This window comes from Ochotona princeps, chromosome 13 (genome assembly GCF_030435755.1).
Source record: "Ochotona princeps isolate mOchPri1 chromosome 13, mOchPri1.hap1, whole genome shotgun sequence".
Taxonomy (NCBI): domain Eukaryota; kingdom Metazoa; phylum Chordata; class Mammalia; order Lagomorpha; family Ochotonidae; genus Ochotona; species Ochotona princeps.
Genome location: NC_080844.1, coordinates 27,258,477 through 27,265,019, shown reverse-complemented (window position 1 = coordinate 27,265,019; position 6,543 = coordinate 27,258,477). Strand labels below are relative to the sequence as shown.

Genomic DNA, 6,543 nt, shown 5'->3' with positions numbered 1-6,543 from the left:
ACTCTTCTGAGCCCTGGTTGAACTTAGTGATTCATCACTTTTTAAATTAGTAGGGACACGGTTAGGGTAATCTGAAGCTGTAATCAGTAAAACCTCCCAAATGCCTGCTGCAATAATGGATTAGCTGTCATTTGTCGTATCTCTTATTTCTGTTGCCGTCTGCGCTTCAGCTGCCAATTGAAAATCATTAGTTTAATTTTTAAGACATGTTGCCTCGCTTTTGACAGCCACAGGAAGCATGTCCATCTGATGTGTGCTGCCTCATTTGTTGACTTTGGTAGAAGTGACACCCCCCCTCCACACTCTCCCCTTGTAAAAGACAAGATAGTCAAGTGTCAGGCGCTTACAGGGCCATCCATCTTCTTTGGCCCTTCCACCCACTGGGGCTGGACCACAAGCACCCACGGCTCAGGCCCCTTCTCTGCTTTCTCTTTGTTATTATGCTGTTGTCAATTCTGCCGTTTATTCAGTGATTAATCATCATTGGGAGGCTTCTGCTGGGAACCCACAGAAAGGAGACTGCTCCTGCAGGTGGTTTCTCTCTGGTTAGTCAAAAGTAATAATGACTTGCTGCTGGGGCTTTGTCATAAGCAGGAGAGGGTGGTGCATTCTGTTTGCTTCTTCAGGAATGCAACAGAATCTTACAAACCTGGGAAATAAGCTTAATAGCACAAAGAGCATCAGAGTAGAGCTTTCAAACGTGTTCCCTAAAGACACTGTTTTCAGAGGAACCTTTTTAGAGTCACAACTTGGCCTACATTATCACCTTTGTACTTACCAAAAAAAAGAGAGAATTGGGATGATAAAGTGCTCCTTCATATCAACTTAACTGCATAAAAAGGACTTTTGGGAAGATGAGCCACCCAGTGGTTTAGTAGCAATTGCTTTTTTCACCGAAGTAAAATATCTGCTAGTGTTGGTATTTAACTTGGTGCAGTATTTACTCCTCTATCACACTGGTTTTTTAGAACAAGGAGTCTGAGAGTGAAGGCTTCAGTCCTGCGGGGCGGGGACGGCAGAGGACACATGGATGCGCAGGCTAGCCGATTGTCCCTGTAGAAAGTGGGGGCGTCGGCTTGTAACCAGAGGAGGAAACGGGTGCCTCTCAAGGCGGGGGAGGAGCGAGGGAATGGCGTGGAGCAGGCTCCCTGTTCGACCAGCCCGACATGATTCTCATGTATATGATTTCTCAGTAGGCAGGGAGGGCTTTCAGGAAAGGCAGCTGACTCCTTCTGTGGAAAGTGAGACCGAGTCTGAGAAGGACTTCTCTTTTCATAGTTGACCTTGTGAAAAGCGCTGGGGAGGAGGCGCCTAGAATTCCTGGTTTCAGTTCCATTCTTGGGGGTAAAATTGGAGATCCCAGACACGCAGGTCTGCCTTGGAATCCTGCATTATGTTCATGCACTCTTCATGGACAACTTCTCTCAGCTGATAAGCACAGCTTGAAAAAACCATGCGGGTCAGGATTCCAGAGCCAATACTGCTGGCTGGTATTTATACTAAGAGGCCAATTGTGGCTCACTCCCCAGACCCCTCCTCTTTGTAAAAGCTTTAAAATTTATTTTATTTTTGTTTTTATTTGAAAGGCGGAGATCAGAGAGAGGGAGAGAGAGAGAGCTCTTCCATCTACTGGTTCACTCCCCAAATAGGCACAATGGCTGGAACTGAGTCCATATGAAGCTATATGGAATGCCACGGGCCCCTCCTCTTTGCCCAGGTTTTGTTGGGGCCTCAGGTTTATTTTATCCTGCTCTCTTGGTCTGAAGCTGAGTGTGGAGTTTGGAGTGGAAGAATGCTTTGTGGAAGGAGGAAGTAGTAGCCACTTGCTGCATCCTGCTGGTATGCAAGGTGTGTGGTGTGTGGTTGGTGTGTGTGTGTGCTGGGAAAATTCCCCTTGCCTCCTTTATCACTGCCATTTGAGGAGCCAGTACTTGGGGTGACTTGTAACTCACAGCCTGAGCTGATCACTTGCTGAAAGACAAGTTGGAAGACTGGAACGAGAGAGAGCCTGACAGCGAGCCAGGAGAGACTGTAGGTTGGGAGGTGGTTCATAGTCGTGGCGTGGAGCAAGAACTCTTGCAGGAGTATGGGAGCTGGGTGAGAGTGTGACGATGGGGATAGGTCCAAAGCCCTCTCCTGGGCCAAACATAAACTTCAATCTCCTTCCCCAACCATCCAGTTCATTGTGGCTGCCTCTCTGTCCCAAGTGTAATCTCACTGTGGGAGATGTTTTTTGCCGCCCTATGGTAGAAGGCTGATGACAGCTTGAGTAAAATCCACCTGATGTAGCTTCACTTTCTTCAGAATGAGCATCTGGACCTAGACCTAAAACAGTGGTTCTCAAGGGGTGGCTCTGCCTCCCACAGCTCTGGCATCACTTGGAAACTTGTTAAAAATGTGCATGTTGGGCCCTTCTTACAGACCTGACTGAAGCAGAAACTCTAGGGGGTAGGCCTAGCCATTAGTTTAATAAGCCCTCTCTGTGATTCTAATTTTATTTTCACTCTTTATTCTTGGTTTTATTTTGGTTTATATAGACTCCTGTAGTAACAAGTTTCAGATGAGGTAATGAATGAACTGTCCGCAGAGCAAAAGAATGTGTGCCTTTATTTATCCTGATGTGACCTCTTCCAAGTTTCAAGGTGCTTATCTGAAATCTTAACCCCTGGGTATGGGTGGTGGTGCTTCCGACTTAGTCTGAGGTAGTCTCTCTGCGATTGTGTAAAGATGAGTCAGGGGCAGTGATCAGCTCAGCCACACGGAGCACGGCGATGAGCCTCAGGAGCCATGGCCCGCCTAACTCCACGCTGGGCCAGGCTCACCTCTGTGTGGTTGGCGCTCGTCTCTGTAGCACCTAGGAAGAACTCATACAGATAGATCCCAATCAGTGACTCAATACCCATGACTGGAAACTTGTATCTTTGGGTAAAAGCATTTCCTTTACAGGTGTTTTCTCACAGTAGGTGAAACTCTCAGGAAAGGCAAGGAAGAAACTTCGATGATTTTCTGTTCATCCTTACCACCTATCACAGAGTCTGAAATCACAGGGTTGCCTTAAGTTGTTGGGTATGCATGTATGTGCATTTTCAGAGAGGGCTCATAAGCTAGTCATTGTCACCTTAATATGTAAGGGAAATGAGGGTGAATTTGGCTCTATGTTTGGGTACTAATGATTGAGGCATGCCCCTTACCTTCATGGAAATTGAATCAAGGAGAAAATATCTGTATAGAAATAGCTTTACCTCTCTCTGCAGCTCCCACCAAATACATTTCCAGTGGTGGCCACAGCATAAGCTGGCCAACATGTCTCTTCCTTCCTTAACCCTCTGGTGTCTAGGAGGGATCTTGTCTTCTTGGAACAGGTTTTTCCCATCTACTAAACCAAGAAGACCAAGGGAGCAGCGTGAGGATTCTGGTAATGGAGATAAGGCTTGCTGAGCTAACAACTGACATTTGCTAAACATTTAGTATGTACCAGAAATTCTTTAATGCACTTGATAATCTTATGAGACTCCTTGTAGCTCCATTTTGTGCAGGAGAAAAACCAAGGCACAACAAGTCTGAGTAACTATCCATTGAAGGATATCCATCTGGTGAGTTGAAGAGCCTGAGTTTAAATCCAAGGCAGTCTGATTTCTAAGCCTCACTCAGAGCCACACTACTACGCTGCCTCCCTGTAAGCCGAGAAAGAGACCCAGAAAGGCAAACCTGGGTCCGAGACAATCTACTTCTTTCAACACACGTTTTCTCCTAAGAATGAGCCCAGTAGGGTGTGCAATGGTGTTTAGGAAGCCAAGGTTGGATATAGCTAGAATTTGGGGAGAAAAATCACGAAACAAATGTTCTAGGAGATTCCTGCTTTGTCAGGAAGGGAAAGAAAAGAGTTATTTAAAGGGAAATCAGAAACTTCTTTGAACTCCTGCAGTATTCTCTCCTCTTCTATGCACCTGCCCTTGATAATTTGATCAATTCTCTGTGGAAAGCACTCAGTTGCTATGGTAATGAGTATTTTTACAAATATTAATAGAATAAATCCAAACAGAATATTGGCTAATTAATGCAGAAGCTCATAGAATTAGCCTTGAACATTATGGTCTAATGATATACCATTCAGTTATTTTGCTGTAAGTCCTATTGAACACGTGTGCTAGCTCTGGACCGCATAGTGATGCAGAGGTCCCAGGTAAATGCTGTGCTGCAGCCTTTTCCATCTAACTCACCACTTTGTCAAGTGTTGTGCACATCACAGATGCTCACTGCTTTGATTTATTTTGGGGGTTGGGTGAGGGTGGAGAGTTTGGATTTAATAGAAACAACTGCTATTCTGACTAGATAATGTTATATTTATCAGCTTAATGCATGAAGGAGAACTTAATTTGTCAAATTTACAGTAAAACATTTCTTGGGAAGTCTCAGGTGCATGTACGTCCACAGGGTCAAGGCAAGTAAGATAATGGAGAGAAGTGGGATTTGCCTGAGACACTTGGCTGTAGGGGGTACTGTTGTATGCCTAAATCCTAGAATCTTTTAAATTTTTTTTTCTTTTTTAATTATTATCTTATTAGTATAATTTTATAATACAGTTCTATAGGCCCTGGGACTTCTTCTACCCCCTCTCCTAACCCCCCCAATCCCTGCCACTGAATTCTCTCATATCATTACAACAGTATAGTTCCTCATAAACAGTCATAAGTACATCATTGCGGGCATGGACAATGGCAGAGAGTCCAGCATCCCAAGGTCAAGATACGTCTCACAGTTTCACTGGCTGAATTGTAGAATCATAACTCTAGATGCAATGTGTTTATTTTCCTCTCTTTTTAACATTCAAGATGATATAAATAAATGCAATAAAAGTAAGGAACAGGGAGAAGGGGAAATAATGACAGAAAATGTAAACTAACAAAGAGGCTAACGAATATAATGATTATAAAGTTTTGTGCAGCAGCTAGCGTTAGTTTCTGAGCTTCTCAGCAACCATGGGAAAGAAAAGAACACAGGTGAAATATTCATTAAAAAAAAAACAACAGTCAAATTCTAGTTCTGAAGACTCTAGAATTCTTACACACTCTGTTCTTTAAACTCTGTCCTCCTCTTCCTTCTTGACACTCTTCCCATTGCTCCTAAATTGCTTCAGGGACGTCTTTCATTCACTGAGCTCTTAGGCCTCTTTATCCTGATGTATTCTTGCTCAGGTATCAACCATCAACAGGCAAATGCAGAACATTCACACCTTCATCTCCAGTAGTTCGGATCTCTCTCTACTAACTTCCAGAGCTATGAACACACACACACACACACACAGTGTTGTCTAACACAGATCTCATACAAATGTTCTTAATCTCTAAACTAAATTAATCCACTTTCCTTATTTTACTCCCAACCCTTTTTACTCCTAGACTGATTCATTTTCCGCTTTCCTTGTCAGGTAAATTATGCCACCAGCGATCAGGTTGTCCTAAACAGGGATCTAGGATTCTCAGTTGACAGTTTACTTTTCTCATTCTATATGCAAGTGAAAAGGTTAATGGTCTCGAATGTTCTAGATCATTCATACCCCTACAGTCTTCATGGAAAGCTCAGGTTCCTTAGAATAATATATGGAGATGCGTTTGTTCTTCAGGAAAGCCTTCTATGACCACCTTTTGCTTTAGTCACATGGAAAATGACCAGTCACAGATGAGCTGTGAGCTGCTTCCTTCACATGGAAGTATTCTGTCAGGAGCATTCTACAACGTGGCAATGCCATTGTCACCCAAACAGCAATCCTTTCCCTTCCCAGAAAGTCTTTCTTGAACCTTCTTCCCCAGGGTTAGGTTAGGTACACTTTCCTGCTGGCAGCTGAAATTTCTTTATTAAGGAAGTTATTGGGTTATGACTTTAGGTGAAAATGAACACAAGGATGAGGGACTTACATGAAGTACTCAGGAACTGAGTTCCCCTTTATTGGTTTGTTACTCGGCAGGCTAACCCCTGTGAGGGGTTCCCAGCACCTTATACCATAAGAAACAAGCAAACGGACAGGCATCTGGTCTTGTGGTTGATTTGTTGCGACACCTGCATTCCAAACTGGAGTGTGTCTGGTTTTCAGTTCTGGCTCTGCTCCTGATTTCAGTTGCCCACTAATGCATACCTTGGGAAGCAATGAATGGTGGCTCACAGAGTGGAGTTCCTACCACCAATAGGGGAGATTAACTAACACTGAGTTCCTGACTCCTGGCTTTGACCTGGTCTAGTTCCAACTGTTGCAGGCATTGGGGAAGTGAACCAGTGGATGAAAGTTGTTTCTTTTGTCTGTCCCTGTCCTTCTGCCTCTTGAATAAAATGAACAGAAATCAAAAAACTGCTGCAGATTTGCCCTACATTCTTCAATCCATTTCTCTGAAAACAGCAATGAATTTCTTGACATGTGCTATGATTGGGTGTTAGTTTTGGGACCAAGATGTTAACATATATGCCTTTAGGGGACACACAAAGTCTTATTTTAATGGTTGCTAGATTGGTATTTAAAGGATTAAGGTCGGAAGCTTAATCCAATTGGTG

The 6,543-nt window shown here is 43.7% G+C and overlaps 1 long non-coding RNA gene across 1 annotated transcript; it reads right to left on the bottom strand.

The window, feature by feature from the left end:
* Positions 1-2,608: 2,608 nt before the first annotated feature.
* LOC131481787 (uncharacterized) lies at positions 2,609-5,657 on the bottom strand. The gene is made up of 3 exons (XR_009246562.1): positions 5,558-5,657; positions 3,243-3,376; positions 2,609-2,854 (listed from the first exon to the last, which is right to left on the bottom strand). It is a non-coding gene; the product is annotated as an uncharacterized LOC131481787 (long non-coding RNA).
* Positions 5,658-6,543: the final 886 nt, after the last annotated feature.